Below are 21,729 nucleotides of genomic sequence, written 5' to 3'. Positions count from 1 at the left end.
AGCAATGACAAGATTACCTTATATCAGACCTACCTAAGGGGAAAGAACTTTAGTGTGAATTTTGTCATTTATCAACTTAGAGAGGATAATTATTTTTTAATGCCGAAAGAAGACGAAATCTGCCCTCACATCTCGAAATGTTCTGTTTCTCAAAATGTGACTGATCCAACTTTATGTTTCAGTGAGAGATCAACTGTGTTTGTAATAATACATTATTTGTGTGGGTTGTAATCAAGAGCACGCATAGACAGTGTCAAAATCATGTTTAAGGTCAATGTCAATGCCATGCTTAAACTAACTGTCAAGGCCACATTCAACATTAATGTCAAGGCCATGTTTAACCCTTTAACTGCCACCGTCGCCAAATTGCGAGAAGCACTTATGCATTGTTCATTGAGTTTAATTGGAAAGCCTACTGCTTACTGATAGATGGCCTGCTGGTAATATATCGCTTCTATCGCAGTTTCGAGGAATCTAACTCTCCTCTGTTTCAAGCTGTAGTCCTTTAGAAACAGGTTATCGGAAAAAGGTTTGATTAAAAACAATATTTGGCAGTTCAAGGGTTCGATGTCCACACTGAGGCCCTTGACAATGTTGTCAGCTCAACATGGGGTGACCAATGACTTCCAAGTCATGAGCACGCTGACCTTGTCAAGACAGCTACCGTGAGTTGACTGTAAACTTCAAGTCCGTGCATGCTGATCTCAATAAGTCAACCAGTTGACTTAGAGTTGACCGCTGTCATCTAGTCCTGTGTCTACTCCACTGACATGAGTGACTAAGTGACCAACATTTCGTGTGTCGACTGTGAACTTGCAGTCCTACACATGCGGAACTCGACAGGGTTGCCAGCTGACCTTGATTTGACGGCAGTCCTGCACATGCTGACCTTGACATCCTAGTCAGCTGACCTTGCATTGACCACAAAGTTGGATTCATGTTTGACCTTTCTTAATGGTGTGCTCTTGATGCGGCCCTGTGTTGACCTTCCAGCCAATCATATGTCTAATAGTTCCTGCTTCTCTCTCTTTTTTCCTGTAGATAACATGTGGTGTAAACCACGTCCGTGATGTTCTCCTCGTTCCTATATACACCTGTCACTCGCATCGTTTGTCCGTAAGTGTCGCCATCGTGCATCTAGATTACCCATCTCCGAGGATGTCAAGGTGCATCAAGTTTTGGAGTAGTTTCCATGGATTTACTTGGGCTTTATGCATATTTTGAATGTGCTGTTTGTTGCCTTGCATTCAAGTGTTTCATCGACTATAGAGACCACTTGAGGTTATGTGGTGGTATGTGTATGGTGTGTTTTGTCTAACACTTAATTGTTACGCCAACTTTGATGTAAATGTTACTCCTGTTATGTAATCGCAGGGACAATCACTTACATATGATTGTTATTCTCTTAGCCTTTTAATGCCCCCTAGTGATGGCAGTGTCATTGTGTCACTTGGACATTTGTAACAAAGCATGTTGTAGCATGTTAAAAAGGTGTTACCCAAAGGTTGTTTATATGGAGGTATACAAACACCTATTTGTTTATCATTTGTGCATGATTAAAACTTGTAATAGTTTGTAGCTCAGCTTGTTGTTTCGATGTAACCTATGCTTTTTTCGTTTCTTTTGTGTTTGCTTTGTATCGCATTGATTTTCGTTTTCTTCTTCTTGTATTTTGTGCTGGCATGTGGTCGTCATTTCTGTGCAAACACAAGCATATATAAAAACACAGTGCACGAGCTGGACAATTGAGATACTATTTTGTGTATACATGTGTAACCCCCATTCTATGCATCTATATAGGTTGTGCAAAGTCATTTTATGGACAAGTTATGTTTCCTTGTTGTTTGTGTAAATTTGATGGTTTCATGTGGTTTACATTTTTGCATGCATTTTCTACCTAGAGCATAATAACAATGTACTTTTTTCGTTCATTTGGTGACACAACATTAAAATAGTAGTTCTAAAAAAATGTATTCCTAGCTTTGCTAAAATGTAGTTATCAGAGTCATTGGGTCCTTTTTCTGTACTATATTTCCAACAAGATTTTTTTCTACACTATATTTCTATCAAGGCTTTAGGTTTATTGCCTGTTAGCAAATCGCGTTAAATCTCTTGCAATGGATTGGATATATTTGGATATGATACCATAAAAATTTTTTTGCCAGATAAGGGAATTCCCAAAATATCAACTAGCTGTTTTTATGCCTTCTGTATTTTTGAGATGTTGCCAAAGTACTTACTACTGATAGATTAAAAAGATTGGCCATCATGCAGATGTTACCTTAAAATCCCATTTAGTGTGATCAATTCAAACTGCCAAAAATTAGCTGTCCATGGAGTTAAAAAAACCCTTTGAACCAGTTAACAGCTTAAAAAGAAAGCCATACCAATCCCGGTTTTTGACAATGGCCTACTGTATCAAATGGATATGGAAACATTTCAATACATACATGTATGGTCAAAAAATATTTTAAAAATGCTAGCTACATGTGTAAACCGAAAGTAGAAACTGTACCATTGGACTTTAGAAGTCCTGTAGGGTATAAACTGGTTGGAACTGCATGGTTTGATTTTATTGTTTTATGCATGATCTCAGAACTTCTTCATTATTTCATAACTAAGATTCTTTTTGTCAATTGTTTCTCAGATCCTTCAATATAGCAAATTCAAGTATGAAACAAACATACCAAGATTATTTCCCAATGATGGACAATGCATGTGTAAATACTCCTATTCTGACTATTTCCCCTTGCCATAAAAGGTAAAGTACGATGAAATTTATATAAGAGAGGGTATGTGCGTACAAGTCTGGGAAACAAATGATAAATTCTCCATCAACGGTTTTATACATATCAATCGGATGAAAGTCTAAAAGATAACCTAAAGGAATATTTCCTATTTTTTTAATGAAAAGCTGCATCAATTTGGCTGCGAGAGGTAGTCCCATTCGGCAAGTTCTATCCCATGATGAGCAAATTGTTACTGAATATTATTGAGAAAATCAGAAAAAACCTTTGCATTGTAACTTCATTCACACCTTCGTTATCTTTTGACTTCATCTTTCTAAATACTAGTCTGGTTTTACATGCCAGAATCTGCATTTAACCAGACATTTTATCTTTGATATATACCATTCCAATTTGTATCTAATGCAATCAAAATCAACTTTTTTTTTCCTGAGTTTTTTGCATGATTGTGTTTTAGATGTATGTGCATGTAGACTTAATTTTAAATTGAAATATAGTAAAATAGAAATTTTTGGAGATGTCGAACTTAAAAATGACTCTTCACGCATAAACTCTAGCTGATATGAGATCAAAAAATCTTAATTTTTGGGGAAAAGTATAATTTATTAGGCTTATTGTAATTATTGTACAATCATATATGAAGGCCTTTTGGATTATATATGGGACAAGAAGTGGATCTCCATATTTGAGCTTGATTAGAATAGTCGCAAAGTGAGAAAATTTGGCTGCTTCAGTTTGATATTCTGTGGTAAATTTGAGATAACATTTCCAGACAGAAGTAGCTATTTTGTATCCTTAACCCTTTTGCTGTTGGGCATCATTAGAACCCCGGTGCAAAGCGTGAAATGACCAGCCGCCATGGTTCTATCGTCTGCTGTGACGTCATCCACCAGGCGGGAAACCGGCGGTCACACATCAAGAAGGTTAAATTTAGAATTCAAAACGGGGCATAGTTTCTGGTTGTCAAAAATCCAAATCTGACATTGTACCCAATTCCGACTTACTGTAGATTTGTTCCAAGTGGGATATTGGACTGAATGTAGATATCTGATTGACGTCAGGAATTCAAATACAATATTATTCAAGAAACTCCTACTTTTAATATATTGTTAGTGAGAAATTGATTGATTTTTGAAGATGCATTCTAACATGTATTTTCACTAACTAGATTCAAAGCATAACAATAAAGACATAGATTATACGGTAACAATTGCCCTGATGTATACTAGTGGTTTCTGTGAATGAAACAAAGCATTGAATAGGGACTTGGATTACATGTATAATCAGAGACTCTCATTATGATTATAATGTGGATTATAGTTATGTTGACAGTAACAGCAGTTTCTTTGAAGTGGGGAAACTCAATTGTTGGCCTTCTATATGGATCACATGTTTTTACAAAGCATAAAACCATCCATGGATAGTGATAAAAGTGAAATCTCGGAAAATCCTTCTTCTAATATGGCTAGATTAATAAAAGTCAACCAAATAGTTGTATTTTCACATTGTTAGCAAATGCTACACATGAAGCTCTCCTGAAATATGTCAGCCAAATGATTAATTTACACATTATACTGTAAACAGGGTAATGTTCATAACCGTTTTACCGTTTTGCAATTTTCCCGAATTAGGAAATTTAAGCTCTCTCATGTCTAATGCATCAAAGAAAACCTTTTGCAGCAATTTAAACATGGAAATTAGTCCAAGCGAAGTGAACTTTTCTTTGGCTTCATGAACAATATCTGGTTTACAGTAACTGTTAGTAAATGATACACATAAATTTCTGCTTACTCTCATCGTTAATTCTCTTTAGCTTGGTTAACAGAAATGTCGCTTAACGTTTACTCTATAATGTTGTTAAAGCAGGCTGAATAGATCACTGTCTGTTCCCTTCACTGGACTATATACCTCTGTGTTTTAGGATCTCTGTTCTTCACAATTTCTTTTTCTTTTATGAATCTGTGTAGTTTGTCTAGTCACTCTTTGGTGCATTTATTCCCTTTTATCCATGACACTGTCGATCTACTTCATTGAAAACATTAGCCCAAGATCGATCTCACTGAACTATGCATTTCTGATTCTATGATCTAAATATTGTTCGTTTTGCTTAAGTTGTTTGTTCAATTTGTGTGAAACTCAGTGACAGTATTTCTTTGAAGACAGCCTCATTTATAGGACCATGCAAAGCTAGTATGATTCCAAATAGTCAGCCATACAATGAACTTCGATAAACTTACTTGCCAGAAAGTGAGGAAAGTTTCAAAGATCAATCTTGGGCTAACTGATTGGATTTTCTGTCTTTTGCTTTGTACTGCCATCAATACTATGTGAATGTGTTTGGACAACTTTTACTTTGTGTTACCCAGCTCTTGCACTGTGGCCAGCTTCTTGTAAAGTAGTCTTCAACTTGTGTATCAGTGTAGTCTTGGAGACACAAAATGTATTGTGTATCATTTATAGAGGTTCATGTGGAGGTTCATATCAGGGTCGTATCAAATTGGCTGTAATTTCATCTATATGTAATGAAACCTTATGTTCTGTCAATGTCACTAGGTTATACTCGTGATCCAAGTTCAGTTGGTCTTTTGATGCCTCTTAGAGTATTACTCAGAGATAATTCCTTCCTTACATGTTTTAAAAGGTCTAAATGATTTTGGGAGGGATTCATTGCATTTGGATTTCCCCAGGCACAGCATCAGTTTTAAGCCGCCAAGCGTACTTATCTTTCTCAACTGTGATTTACTTATTTTTTCTTAGATTGCTACTACTCTGAGGTTACAATGTAATTCGTTCAAATGATATTTGGAATTTAAACTTATTTTTTCAGTCTTTATAAAAAACCCTGTCTGGTCTGACCGGCTCCCCATGCCACACATTCATGTTGAACAAACATGCATATTGTACAAATACGGGTTGCTCTGAGTGTATATTTGGAATGCAGATCTATGTTATCAATGTTGTCAAGCTCATAATAAGTTAACTGTTGGAAGCAATGTTGGCCTTGTTGGCCATGTTGACATATGTCTTAAATTCAGTTTTAGAGCAAAATTAGATGAAAAGTATGGTCAAGCACAAATTAATCAGGAATAAAATCTGATATTATTCAACAGTCACCAAAGCATATCATACAAATGTACATGAAATATTTTATCGCTGGTGTTCTCATAACAGAATGATTATTTGTGAAGAGCTTGTGCAAAACTCAAATGACCGAACTTACTTCAATAATCCGTGGAAGGCTTTGACAAATTTAGGTCCATTTGTGAGTTTGCACATGTGACTGTGCAGTTTGTTTCAGTTTGAGAGGAAAAATTATGTAACTTGCAGCATGGAATGTAAATGTCCAATTTGGGTCAATTTATGAGTTTGTACAGCTCTAGCTGAACTTGTGACTGTGCAGTTTGTTTCAGTTTTAAAGAAAACATTAACTGGCAGCATGGAATGTAAATTTGTAGGTAATATTCTTCCACGACAGAGTTTGTGTAGAAATCTTGTGTGGTTTTGGTCCGTTTGTGAGTTTACTTTCATAATCAAGATCATTCGTAACTTAGTGGAAATATCGTTTTTAAATTTCAAATGTTGGAACATACTGTGATGAGTGTGGTGCCAATGCAGAAATTACATTGTTGGCTTGGTTTTGATGTTCAAGATAGCAATAACTAGGGACCACCATGTGTTTTGGTTGACAAGTCTTAAACTGTTTTGGTCCGGTTAGTGTTAAGATGCTCAACACCAGCTACAGATAAAAGCTGGCTTGATGATGATTCTGTGATACAATACAAACCGGTAAGGTACATGATCAATAGCCTGTTCAACATTTTCTGAAAGTGGCATGGGGAAAGAAATTGAGAAAAATACATTCTGTCTGTTAAGCTGTTAAGAATTCATATATTTTAAGTTTTTCAATATCGTTTCTAAAGTGTCTTTGTGTGAAAAATGCATGTTTTATAAATTTCTGGAATGAAATGAATCTACCTCCAAGATGTCTCGTTTCTCAGTGTTTACCTCAGCATGTTGTGTCCTCATATGTGTGAAAGCTTGCATTATAAATCTGATTACTTCTCGAGGATCATGCTTTCCTAAAGGTCATTTTAAGTTTTTAAGTTGATATGATAATGACAATGATAACAATCAAATAATTATGTTACTGAGAAAAATGTTGAATTAAATAAAATCCATGCATTGAACACTACACTACAATACATTGAGGGAAAAGTATCAAAGATCTGAAAAATCATGGTCGTTGTGACTTGCTTGACGTGTTGAAAAATGTTTTTCTTTCATTGTTTGCCAGGTGCAGCATTTTGCTCGCTACTGGGTATGCCATCCAATGTCACACCGGATGGATTGCATTGAACAATGAATACAAATTCTGCAGATACATGTATTCTGCAGTCACATTTATGATTGAAATATTAATTGTTTTTTGTGATATCAAATTAAAAATTGTCAGTTCAACTTCAAGTAACTTCACCTTATGACATTAGCAATTTTTTGTAACTGGGCTGAGGCAAAAATTCAACCGATTTGTTCAAAGATCTTTATTGGAACCTCAAGTTCTCAAGATTATTTCTTCTCTTTTGAATAAGATACTATTTCTGATTAAGAATGTTTCTCCTTTCTCTCTATAATGCTCATTCAAATCAATTATGTTTTGTGATTCTATTCCACTTGTTTTGGTTATTTTATTTCTTTACTATCTAAAGTATATGATGATATCACGATGCTGTGTCTGGGGATGGTTACAGATCTCTTAAAGTTAAGAATAACGGAGACTCAGACAGACTGTAGCAAGTCACTCGATTAAAAAAAAGTGTACTTGATCAAATGTAATGACTTACTTGAAATTGGCCGGGTGTAGTCCATCATTCTTTCATCATACGAGCTGTATAATTTGCACAGTTTAGATATTCTGAAAGAAAAGTTTGTAATGTCAGCGAAGATGTCTCAAAATTATAGAGTGGGCTCGAGGAATACTTTTGGTAAATATTATGTTGAGAGCAAATAGGACAAAAACTCTATTAATAAAGTGGTGAATGTTTCAATTTAATAAAGCTGAAAAGCTATGTTGACCGAGAGTCTTCCTCTCACAGAGACTGGAAGTCGAGCTGACAACTTCAGAAGGTGACGACACTTGTGTTTATTTCGAACATCGTTTATTGCACTACACTAATCTCACGCCCCATGAACCATTAAGGCTTTTGCTTCTCTTATTTTTGGACAATCATGATTAATGTGTACAGGGGACTTTCGCATCCATTTCAACAAAATCTGAGTTAACCCTTCTCCTGATAGTTTGATGAATGTAAGCAAAGTTGGAGCAAAATTACTCAATTTCTACTGAGGAGTAATTGAGTTCATATTTCACTGAGGAGTAATTGAGTTCATATTTAGTGCACTTAGAAGTGTTATTTCCATTGAGAAGCATCAAAGTGAGCTAATATTGAGTGCACTTTAGACAATCTGAGTGACTAAAACGACGGCCTGAATTGATTGTTATCCAACCATAGCCAGAAATGATATTACCCTGATATAGATGTCCATGTTTGATTGATTTTATGCCTTATGCATTGTAGATGTTTTGTCAAGAGTAAATGTCTTTGGAGAATGGTCACAATTTTAGTACAAAAAAGTGCACTGGAGCTAGCTTTGGTATCCGTGTTATGTGAAATCTGTGGGGGAAGAATGACTTTATTGTTTTCTTGTATATTATTCATCAAGAGTTGTGCGTCTTGATGTCGTTTTCTTAATGTTTTGTGGGCTGTGGTGACGGTGGTACTGGCACCTTAATGTATAGTCAACAAAGTTCTGTCTGTTTTTGTGGTTTGACAATAAAGGGTGATCGTCATATCAGTGTACTTGTAATAACCAATGCTTACTAATATGAAGGGTGCTTTATCTAGGATTGAAGCATTATTGGGAATATAATAATAATTGTGGTTTTGTAAAGTTGTTTTATCACAATTTGTTCATAATCTTAAGCTGTGTATACATAATCAAAATTACAAATCTTCTTGCCTCTATTGTGAGGTATATAAATAGAGATGCATTCTTTCGTGGAGATCCACAATTTGCCTCTCGTCAATGGCAGAGACATCATATGTAACATCTCTTTGTTGATTGAACATTTCTACCTTAATTATTCTATTCTGACATTTATCCAACAAGGAAATATTGTTGAAATATTTGATTTATGACTTGTTATAGGAATACTAGTGTATGGAGGACAGTCTCCTATTTTCAGACCAATATCAATTTTATACATTTACAATAGATTTGTTCATCTGGGTCTGATGTCAATTTATTACTTATTTATAGTGTACTCTTACATGACAAAATCAAACAGTTCTCGGTTAAGCCAGACACTTGAAAAGGTCATTTCAAATAGATTTGTGTCATATTATTTTAAGGAATAAAGTGAATGCAAGAAGATAATTCTGTAATTTAGAAGATGGGTCTTTGTTATTTTTTTAAATCTCGTTTTAGTTCAAATTACCTTCATCAGACTTGTTTTTAAAATTGGACAAAACTGTCAAGATGCTTGTCTACCGATTGCCCAAAATATTGGCTGTTGCCAGCTCTGATTAAAAATGCTGGTAGGAATCTTATTCGGTTAAGATCTTATTCTGTTATGTTTACATTTGATGTATACAACAATCTTTACAAGGTTCTGGTTTATAAAGATCAGAATCTTACAAATTCCTGTGAGGATTGTACATGTATGAGAATGAATACGATTTTAGCTCGGAATTTTATCAGAATTTGGATTGTTTACCTAGAAAAAGGTTCATTGCCTTACAGCAGCTAATACATCCTCTACCCAATTGCCTGGAAATTGCCTTAGTAAACTAGTATTTCATTTCAATGTAATGAATTTTCTGGTGAAAGAGGGTATTTTCATTGTTCCAAATGGCCACTGGCTGTGCACCTTTTTTTTATTTAAAAGGAAAGTGTTTTTTTGTCGGTTAATCTACGTTCAACAGGGCAGAGTGGGATGTCTGCACACTCCGTCTAGACTAGATAAAGTATCAATTTGACAAAAATTCAACTTACATTCTTTTTTACACAACCTTGGTGACCTTTTTCAAGTCTTTAGACTCTTCTGTAACATGTCATATGACAAATCTATGTAATTATTGATATCAATGGCACAGCAGACTTAACTTTGGATGTTGCACATAAGAGTGTGGAGAAAATACTCTCCAATCCATCGTGTGAATCGTATCTAATGGCCTAATAAAATCTTCGCTTTGTGTATATTTTAAAGCCATTTTTTACAATCACCCATGAACACCTTTTGGATATATCTCATTTTTGAACAACACATCAAGTCCTGATGCACAACATTGCTTCTGGCAGTAAGCAAACCGTAAAAGGTGCAGTGGAACCTCTCCTAGCAGACACCTCATTTAGCAGGACATTGATTTTGGCAAAGAATACCTGGTAGGTCATTTCCATTCAAGTTGGCCTCTCTAGTCAGGACACCTCTCTATCAAGGACAGTGTTTGTCAGACCCAAAGGGTGTCCTTAACAGAGTTTTACAGGAATTTCCACAACGCCAATGAGAAACTCTTTTTTTTGAAAATTGAGAAAGTTTAATAAAATCCTCTGAATTTAAGTCCGTTTTGGCAACATTTATTGTTTGTCTTATGTATAATGACAATTTATAGTTGGCCCTTCGTGCCTTATCAATGGATGTATTTATTATGTCATATTTATTATCATTTGCATCAAAATATTGTGGTTGACCATGACACTGGTCTTGTCAGCATGACTATGGTTATGGGTGATGTGAATAAAGGCCAGTAAATTGCTTATACTGAAAAATCCATCTAAGCATCTGTGCAGCGGTGCTGCTCGGGCGTGCGTCCCCCTTGTTAGAGGTGTGTCTGCTTTAAAATTTGACCTTAAAATATAAATTTTGGGAAATAGACGTTAGAAATACTACACCTGGGGCCTCCATCTTTCTCCGACTCCTGGATCTGCCTCTGAGCTTACTCTCCACCAAGGCTTGCCGATAAGCACACTATCACATTTCAAAGAATGTTCACCGAATCGGGGACCCTTCGCTTGTATTAGATACAATGTTTGGGTCATACATGTAAAACACTCTGGCACATTTTGTCGACATGTTCATAGGCACTTTGAAGCAATGGATAGGGAAAATTGCATTCACCGCTTTCCCAATCATACTTTTACCGGGACGAAAACAGCCGAGTAGGCACAAACTGATCGCCTTGTTGGCTCACCGTAGGGGAGTCTATACAATACCGTTGCGTCCGTCGTCGTCTGTATCCTGTTTCAAAAACAGTGGCACGTTTCTTAACCGCTCGGACAATGAACTTAAAACTTTGTATACATAACCCCCGAGGTCAGGTGACCACTGACACTGAATTTCAGTCTTATTTTTGACTTGCCCACCAGGTAGCCAGAAGTGGAAACCTAAAAAGTGTGATATCTCTCTTATGAGTGTCTCGTTTTCGATACATTTTTTATGGTAGGTTGTCCTAGCACGGATACATCACATAAAAAACGGGTTTTTGATTCGACCTAAGACCTTTGACCTTAAATTAGCCGTAAATTGGCCGTTTGAGTGGGGAGCATACCTATGTTCCCCGGTACCTATGTTCCCCGGTACCTATGTTCCCCGGTACCTGTGTTCCCCGAAGAGGAACCTATGTTCCCCGATGAGGTACCTATGTTCCCCGGTACCTATATTCCCCAGGTAGGGCCTGCCAATGTTCCCAGTAGGCCTACCTATGTCCGCAAAGAAAAGTGTGTGTTTTTGTGATACGGTTTGTTTCCACAAATTCTTGGAAAGACCTCACAGAATGAAGTCACTGAATTCCAGGAAATTGCAATTCCCAGAAATCCCCCAAAAAGCAGAGTTTCACTATTTTTTGTTTGTATTAAAAGACATTTTTACTCAGCATAGATTCATTGTTTCGTTACTTAAAGGCCAAGGTGCACGCGCCTTTGCTTTAAATTGATACATACACTGTATCATAAAAACTATATGGGGGAAGATAGGTACCGCGGAAGATAGGTACCTCTTCGGGGAAGATAGGTACCTCTTTGGGGAATATAGGTACTGGGAACATAGGTACCGGGGAACATAGGGATGACCCCGTTTGAGTGTAACTAATGCACGTTTCTTAACCGCTAAAGCTATGAACTTGAAATGTGGTACACATGACTCCCTACGTCATATAACCGCTGACACCAAAAAAAGTGCAATATCTCGCCTTTTGGTGACTTGTTTTTGACGATATTTTTATGGTAGGTTCTCCTAGCAAGGATACATCACACATCGTACGGGTTTTTGATCGGACTTATTTTTTCAAGGTCACAGAGGTCAAATGGTGTAAATTGGCCGTTTGAGTGTAACTGTGGCACGTTTCTAACCGCTAAAGCTATGAACTTGAAATTTGGTACACATGACTCCCTATCACATGGCTCCGCATCACTAATTGACCAATCAGCGTCGATCACATAGGAAAGTAGTACTTTAAGAAATCAATGCGTGGTCTCACTATCGAGTAGGGGTGCTATCTGTGCAATCAGAATGTAGATGTTTCTGGCGAACATTCTGATGAACTTTGAGCCTCATATGTTCACCGGCGTAGATTTGGGGATCCAATTTACCCGCTGAGCCATGAAACGCGGTAGATGTGGTCAGACCCCCCAAACCCAGAAATTATCATGGTCATGACCTGGCAAAAATTCTATGGATTTATGCCCTTGGTGAGGTCTTTCTGTCCTGCAAATATTAGGTTTGAGTGAGATATTTGGAAAAAGTCATGGCAGTTGATGTCTAAAGGAAAATGGCTTAAAATCTATTAGTGGTGTGTCGCCACACGTAACCTCTGACACCGAATTTTGATCCGATCTGATACTCGACTTGGCCACCAGGAGGCCAAAACTAAAAAAACGGTAAAACGTGCAATATCTCGCTTAGTGACTTATTTTCGATGATTTTACTAGTAGGTACAAAGATACATCACATGTCATACCGTCTTTGATTTGACCTATATACTCTACATGGAGCATGTTTCACAAACAGGATGAATTTCTAACCACCAAATATCTATACGGTGAGCACAATGGCCCCTGGCCGTTTCATTGCTAATGTAACATACACGGACCGTATGATATATATCGTAGCTTTTGGTGACACGGTCAAACCGATGTTTTGCGGCGGGAAAATGACTAAACCAGCAATGGCGTCATTGGTTAACGCCCAGTCAAATCTTCTGTCGTATGAAATGACGCCCTAAAATCAAAATATACGTCTTACCCTTCTCCAAGCTACATGTAGTTGCAGATAAAGTTACCTCATGCACATTATTTAATCAGTCAACTGCAATAAATTTTTATCACACCTTTACACATTGCATTTGCTTTCATTTGGTCATAGTTTTTGCTGACAAGTGTAGTTGACTCGGCATCCCGTTCGGGACTCACATTAGTGTCACATCAGGGGTATGCCGTGCAGTGAGTTGTAACTGAGCGAGTCTGTTTTCCGCTTGTATGAACTTGTGTTGTTTTCTTCTTCTTATCCTGTATATTGGTGGGAGAATACAGTCCCAGTTTTAGTTGTAGTGTTATCATTCTAGACACTGTTCAGTTTGTAGTGTGAATATCGTTTCCCAAGGTTGCTGTAATAACTAGAGTTGAAGTGCATTTAATAAACGGAGTTTATGATAAGACATTATTCATTGTTCTTTCTTTAGATTGTTACTTTACACAGAAGCTGGGGTCGGATATAGGTGCATGGGTTGTGGTTGATTATTCATTGTTCTTTCTTTAGATTGTTACTTTACACAGAAGCTGGGGTCGGATATAGGTGCATGGGTTGTGGTTGATTCAGCAACCCCCTGATCATACATACGACAATGGCTTAGCTGCTCTGTGTGATAGGAGAGACCCCTATCAGCGGCTTCGTGTAACCTAAAGCTCTGTACACACTGACAACATTTTGGGAAACATTTTGGCCAACATGTTGTCCAGGTGCGATGTTATCGAAAATGGTGGCAGTGTGTACAGTTCGGAAACATTCGGTAACATGTTGGCCAAATGTTGCTCAAATGTTGACGAAATAATACAAAATCAATTTTGTTGCCGAGTGTTGTCGAGTTTTATCCAATCAGAAACAGGCCACAAATCACGCGATCTACCTGAAGCCATGTGATGTAGTCAAAATAGGAGCCCCCAGCAAGGAATGGTTATTGAGTGAAGTGGAACAACTTATCGCAGTATGGGAAAGTTGTGCCTGTTTATGGGATGACAGTACATGGTACACAGGAGACAGTGGTAGGCCCCATGCTGGTCTCTCATATATATCCATGGTCTTGTCCACACTCTTTTCTCATCTTTACGTCTTCTTTGCCGTCTTTCAATCAGGATACGTAAAATTATGGCAGAGCCCACGACAATACATCTTCTTCTTTTGGAATCTTCCATTGTTTATGAATTTCCGTCCAAAATCCTCATTTTCTCAGAAACATTCGATAACAAGTTGCCCAACATGTTGTCGAATGTTGTCATGTGTATACAGGGCCAAATTTTTGTTGCCCAGGTGTGTTGCCGAGATGTTTCCGAAAATGTTACCGAAAATGTTGTCGGTGTGTACAGAGCTATCTGACCGGGTCCACCTAATGTGCGTCCAGAACTCTGTTTGCGCGTCCGGAGCGCGTCCGGAAGAGAAAGTGCGCGTCCGGAACAATTTCCTATGTAAATATGAACCTATTGTTGCATTAGATGGCTTAAATAGCATTTTAATTCCATGTAGAGAAAATAAAATTGGAAAAAATCTCCTTGGTGACTTTGTATTTTGCAATTTTCAGCGGAGTGATTTGGAGGTTACACAGCCATCAAATCCCAGACAAACTCATACCGACTTAGACGACCGCAACAGAAGGCGCGTAAGGAAGTTGGGATATGAGTATGGCATTAGTAATTAACCACCTCGCTGAAAATTGTAAAATACAAAGTCACCAAAAAGATTTTTTGCAATTTTATTTTCTCTACATGGAATTAAAATGCTATTTAAGCCATCTAATGCAACATTAGGTTCATATTGACATAGGAAATTGTTCCGGACGCGCACTTTCTCTTCCGGACGCGCTCCGGACGCACAAATTGTTCCGGACGCGCATTAGGTAGACCGATCTGACCGTACTAGAATGTCTCAAGTATACACAATAAACATATGATAGATAAATGCACAGCTGACGGTAAAAGGTTAGATATCAGGACTAGGCCTATATCTGTTATATAATAATCAAGGTTGTTTATGAAACTAGGCCTATGGACTGTGACCGTGATACCGTCAGGTGTTCGCAATGTGATTTGATATCGACAGTTTTGGAATTAGCTGCCGTCGGGGGAACGCCTCGTCGGAAAGGCTCCAGCTGAACCACTACAAATTATGTATCAACCGGGGACTTCCTTCTGCAAAGAAACCTGTTACAACTCTATTCTTCGTTGCACTCGTCGTACAGCTCCACGAATTGCTCCCCAGTCATCTTCTATCGGTGACTGGTGAGAGCAAGAACCCCTACGGGCGGGGCGGACTCTACTCCCCGTACATGACCTTACTTTGCCCCTGCGTTTAGTTTCCTTCAACTCGGTCTATTCCCCTGAGGGGGCGACTGCTTTGATGAACACTGAGAGTATAATAGCATTCCGCGAAGATGACGTCACTGCAGCTGCTGCCCTCTATTTCCCCATCGCTGAATTACAGGCAATGTCGGACAAACATGCGGTTTCGTAATCGATTCAGGCTTTCTAACTAGGGTAGTTAGATTCAATCTGGCACGTGTCCGAGTGTTGAAAATACTACATAATTGTTCTGAATATTTCTCCCTCTGACTCTATGGTATCATTCATGCTAAAAACAATGCAGGGTCAAAGATAATTGACTTTGAAATAAGCTCAAATGCGTAGAAATAAGTGTTGATGTCCGACTGTCACGTGACTAAAACGTCATCAATATCTTATGCAAATGACCTTGTGAGCTATAAATAGTAACTTCGCGGAATTCTATTCGGACCATATTGCGTTTACTGCGTTCACCTAAATATCCGATCCTTGGATTCATTACTATTCACAGCCAGTGTGAAGATTTGCGCCATTTGTACCCTAAATTATGCATAGGACTACAAAACACTGCTTTCTCTACCTATTCAGGACACCTACACCAGTATTAAGTTTAAAGTTATCATCCAGATACTAGTATACCTTCCAGCAAATCCAGGTCAAGTGCCGTAGACCAGGAAATAAGCTCTGTTGAATCGGCCAGTGTCTTCAATGTTGTTGTTGTAGTCTGCTAGCGCTGTGGTAACCATAGAGGACAATGCCTTGCTGACACTGACCGAATCCTCACACTGGTGATAGTACGTGGGTGATGCAATAGGTTACCACTGGAAGCCCTGTTATTCACGACCACAAGGCGAGGTTGGCTACCTCAAACAAATTGTTCATTTCGATCACATTCAGATATCAGAGAGGCTACCTGCGGACGAGATTTTGGAACAGTCGTAGTCCTTCAAATTGCCTCATATTTGGTAGGTGATAAAGTATGGAATTAGTGAAACCTTGGAAACACTGATAAACCTTGGAAACACTCCTTAAAATGCATAATGAAATGGCCAGGGCCATTGTGCTCACCTCATGTGGAGGAAAGATGGATAAAGAGTATGGTATTGTGTCATGTAGTGTTAGGTTTGATGTAGGTCCAAGCAATTACAATTTCCCCAAAATGGCCAATTTACAATACATTCGACCTCTGTGACCTTGAAAAGTAGGTCAAATCAAAGAAGACCCGGGTGACACATTGAATGGTTGTTAGAATTAGATGTACCTATGATATAAAATTGGTGCCAATCGGGCAAGTCATTACTAGGAATAATGGCATTTTGAAGAATTTAGGATTTGGCCCCCTCCCTGGAGGCCAAACAGCAAATCAGATCGCACCAAACCTCGGTACCTGAGATCACCTGACCAAGGGGTACATGTGTACTTAATTTGTGATCAATAGTCATTGCAGTTAAGAAACGTGCCATAGTCACGGCCTGACGGCGAATTTACGCCATTTGACCTCTGTGACCTTGACAAGAAGGTCAAATTAAAAACCTGTGTGACATATACTGTATGGTGGTTAGATGTACCCATGATATCAAATTGGTGGCAATCGGGCAAGAAGTTAAGGAATAATCACATTTTTAAGGTTTTTGGATTTTGCCCCCTGGTGGTCAAGTGACTATATAAGGGGTAAATGTGTACCAAATTTGGTATCAATAGCCATTGCAGTTTAGAAACGTGCCATCGTTACATCCTAACGGCCAATTTACACCATTTGACCTCTGTGACCTTGAAAAGGAGGTCAAATCAAAAACCCGGAGGATATATGATGCACCTTTGCTAGAAGTACCTACCATATTTTTTTTCAAAATTTCCCGACAACTATTAAGGGAGATATTGCATATTTTCACTTTTAACGTTTGGCCCCCTGGTGGCCAAACCATGAAACGAATCAGACCGAAACTTGGTCTCCAAGGTGTCATTACATAAGGGTACATGTGTACTAAGTTTCAATTCAATAGCTTTAACAGTTACGAAACGTGCCCTGCTAACGGACGACGGACGACGACGGACGACGACGACGACGACGACGACGACGACGACGACGACGACGGACTACGGACGCCACGGTATGGGATAAGCTCACCTCTGCTAAGAGGTGAGCTAAAAACATGAAATAATGCCATTCGAACCTAACGTGGTTACGAATCAACATTTGGAGCTTATTCTTACATGATCAGATCGGAATTTTATGGTAATTTAGAAATCTGTCGCATATCCGATTCAATAGTCTATATTTTAAAACAACCCAGTTGTACCTCGCCTCCAGTGTACAGTACTGATCTCCCAAATATGGGAAGACACGCCCACCACACACCCATAATATGGACCAATAGCGCTCCGCTTATAAATACGCCACCACCACGCGGGGCCTTTTCGATCAGACGAGTTGCTTTGGAAGTTGGGGGCCTGTCATGCATTATGCATGGATAAGGTTGACGACTATGTCTAGGCCTAATTGTCTATGATTGACTGATTTTTTATAACAAACGATGAATAAAAGAAGCCTAGTCATGTATGTTTATTACCGAAGTTTGCGGATGAAAATTTCCTTCGTGAGCGATTTCTTACATCTTCCAGTACGCATCGAGGGATGCAGAGATCTTTGTGACGTCACCAGTTCTAAGCGGTTTTTTTTATTCACGTGTGTGTTTGTCCTATGATCTCGTGCATCTAGTACCGAGCATAATACTTTATCGTCTATGGAATACAAAACAATCATAAAAACTAATTTTTGCTTCCATTGAAGAGAAATAAAATATTTTAACGACCACAGCGCATGGCCAATTGATGACGTCATCCTCCACATTAAAAATGTTGGCTTCTGAACTAACTGGCAAATTGCTATCAATAAAGTCAGCTGGGACGAGACTGTCAGTTGGGAGGGTATAAATCGTGGAAGGAACGCACCCGATTTCCCGCGCTATTTGCACAGTGATTCCATGGTTTACATTGAATATTACAAGGTTTATCAGTGTTTCCAAGGTTTCACTAATTCCATACTTTATCAACTACCCTCATATTTAGTTTCTTTGAAAAGTAACATTATTGTGAAGAATTGTAGGCACACATGCTATAGACGTTACTCAACGTTAATGTACTTAGTATCAATCCGCACAAAGTCCAGTAGGGATTGAAATCAGAATAGCCTGGTTGGGGTCTGAGCTTTTGATAAGTTTTTCTGCTCGGTCTGGAATATTCAGGAACAGAAAGTAAAATAGGTCATCATCGCCTATATTTCGAGTAAAATCAGTCTATCAATGTGAAACATCCATTGCAAAGCGCGTCAACATATCTACAGGGTGGTCCAGAAAAAACGCAACCGGATACTTCAATTACCAGGGGGTTAAAACCATTGACATCAGTGGATGGGGAATATCTCTAGGAGAAGAATGATACCAAGGTCGCCAGATTTGGTTCAGTAGTTTTGGTTTTAGAGCCTATTTTGTTAAACACAGACTGGCTACTGAGCAGAATGGGTCGATATTGGTATAATTCTTCTTCTAGAAAGATTCCCTATCTACTGGTATCAATGGTTTTAACCCTCTGGTAGTGGAAGTATCCAGTTGCGTTTTTTCTGGACCACCCTGTATTATGCTGCCAGCTGGAAGCACCAGCATGAATTATTCAAAAAATATCACTGAACTCAGTATTTTGAGGCAGAGCATGCTACGCACAAAACAGTGAACTCTTCACTGTCTCCATTTTCCACTTACACAGTAGACAGTTCACAGTTGGCCAGATGCTTTCGCCGTCTATTATCCGCTTCTTGAATTAACAATGAGTGGGCCCATACGTGAGACAAAAAGTTACCAGATTGTGACTCGTGGCTGTGAATGATAGGACCCCGACCCCTGGCCAAACTTTATATGTGAGACAAAAAGTTACCAGATTGTGACTCGTGGCTGTGAATGATAGGACCCCGACCCATGATCACTGCCAAACTTCATACGTGAGACAAAAAGTTACCAGATTGTGACTCGTGGCTGGGAATGATAGGACCCCGACCCCTGATCACTGCCAAACTTTATATGTGAGACAAAAAGTTACCTGATTGTGACTTACGGCTGGGAATGATGGGACCCCGACCCATGACCACTGCCAAACTTTATATGTGAGACAAAAAGTAACCAGATTGTGACTCGTGGCTGTGAATGATAGGACCCCGACCCATGATCACTGCCAAACTTCATACGTGAGACAAAAAGTTACCAGATTGTGACTCGTGGCTGGGAATGATAGGACCCCGACCCCTGATCACTGCCAAACTTTATATGTGAGACAAAAAGTTACCTGATTGTGACTTACGGCTGGGAATGATGGGACCCCGACCCATGACCACTGCCAAACTTCATACGTGAGACAAAAAGTTACCAGATTGTGACTCGTGGCTGGAAATGATAGGACCCCGACCCCTGATCACTGCCAAACTTTATATGTGAGACAAAAAGTTACCTGATTGTGACTTACGGCTGGGAATGATGGGACCCCGACCCATGACCACTGCCAAACTTCATACGTGAGACAAAAAGTTACCAGATTGTGACTCGTGGCTGGAAATGATAGGACCCCGACCCCTGATCACTGCCAAACTTTATATGTGAGACAAAAAGTTACCTGATTGTGACTTACTGTTTCTACGGACGCTGCCCCGCCATGTTTTGTCATTTCACTTGCTGTAAGCAGTTCCGGTGCGCGCACTGCCTGTCGGGTAGGCGGGCCGGGACTTTGAATTAATATTATTACTTTGTTCTGGTTGAGTGAATTTTTGGGCGTTATCCCAGTCGACCATATTTCGTGGAGTTGAGGAGACGTTTTTACTGCACTGCCGTGTTCGTTTTGGTGTTGTCCTGTTTTTGTGCAGTCCTGTTTTGTGAGCGTGATGTGGATTTTATTCTAAAGGATTTTTTAATGGGTCGCTACAGGTGCCTTGCGGCACTGTAGTCTTCTTGAAGGACCGCGATAGGCCTATTCTGTCCAAAAGGCCTCACCTTTGTAAGTAGTTTTTTATGGTTGGTTTAATTCAGAACTTCAAGCACATCGTTGACGTTACGTATTTATAAAACCCAAAAAATAGTTACAGAGAGAATAGATTTATGTTTCGAAACGTGATATAGTTTTATGTGTGTGATGTATTACCCTCCGTTATTAGAGGGCTGTGTTAGATTGTTGTTGACATAGAGGAGGGGGTTAGAGTCATAGGCCAAGAATTGATTGGAACGTGCTGTCTAGGATACCGACACTGTGTCTATTCGTGAGAGTAGTATCACCCTGGCTTTATCGAGGTTTGCTGCAACATATAGTCGATAGATGGCGTCCGTGATGTCTGGATCGCTGCGTGTATATAGATGAGTACTGTTAAGAGTCTCGCTTTTAGGACGTCCACTTATTTATAGATGAGAATAGTCTCGCCCTTTTGATGTCCGTTCCGTCGTTGCAGAATATATTTCCAGAACTACTCTTTGATACTAATAGTATCACTTTGCCAGCATTGACTTCGTCATCGTTTCGTTTGGTCTAGTGATAGGCTAACCCTCTGTAATTATGCAACAACCCGTTATATATATATCAATTATGTGTGTGAAGCACTACGTGCTGCTTATATTGGCTTAACGCCACAATTTACCGAACTCGATACTGATCTTAAAAATCTTGCCCTCTGGGCGTATAATCCAGAGTGTTACCAATCAGAGGATATAGTGCTGCTCCACGCCTGATGTCGTGACTTGTGTACGTTGAAGCCGTCTTGCCGAGGGGACTTCCGTGTTCGATCGTCACTACTTGACTACAGGGGGTTGGAAACGGGTACCGTCTGGCGAGGTCCAATAGCAGCAGATCGACTTCCGATTCGGTGAGTAAAAACCTAATTATCTCACCTTTCGTCATCGTAAAAACACTTACGGCTGGGAATGATGGGACCCCGACCCATGACCACTGCCAAACTTCATACGTGAGACAAAAAGTTACCAGATTGTGACTCGTGGCTGGGAATGATAGGACCCCGACCCATGATCACTGCCAAACTTCATACGTGAGATAAAAAGTTACCAGATTGTGACTCGTGGCTGGGAATGATAGGAGCCCGACCCCTGATCACTGCCAAACTTCATACGTGAGACAAAAAGTTACCAGATTGTGACTCGCGGCTGTGAATGATAGGACCCCGACCCATGATCACTGCCAAACTTTATATGTGAGACAAAAAGTTCCCAGATTGTGTCTCGTGGCTGTGAATGATAGGACCCCGACCCATGATACTGCCAAACTTCATACGTGAGACAAAAAGTTACCAGATTGTGACTCGTGGCTGGGAATGATAGGACCCCGACCCATGATC

The 21,729-nt window shown here is 39.2% G+C and overlaps 1 protein-coding gene across 5 annotated transcripts in view; it reads left to right on the top strand.

The window, feature by feature from the left end:
* The window catches only part of LOC135488362 (CUGBP Elav-like family member 1), a 233,844-nt gene extending 220,388 nt beyond the window's left edge, over positions 1–13,456 (top strand). For all 5 annotated transcript variants that reach the window (XM_064772946.1, XM_064772949.1, XM_064772948.1 and 2 more), the window contains one exon: positions 1,042–13,456. The gene's annotated coding sequence lies outside the window, so the exon portion shown is untranslated. The remainder of the gene's footprint in view (positions 1–1,041) is intronic.
* The last annotated feature ends 8,273 nt before the right edge of the window (positions 13,457–21,729 follow it).

The sequence above is a fragment of the Lineus longissimus genome, chromosome 5, assembly GCF_910592395.1.
Source record: "Lineus longissimus chromosome 5, tnLinLong1.2, whole genome shotgun sequence".
NCBI classification, from domain to species: Eukaryota; Metazoa; Nemertea; class Pilidiophora; order Heteronemertea; family Lineidae; genus Lineus; species Lineus longissimus.
The sequence above is the reverse complement of the archived record's forward strand: the minus strand, read 5'-3'. Positions and strand labels throughout refer to the sequence as shown.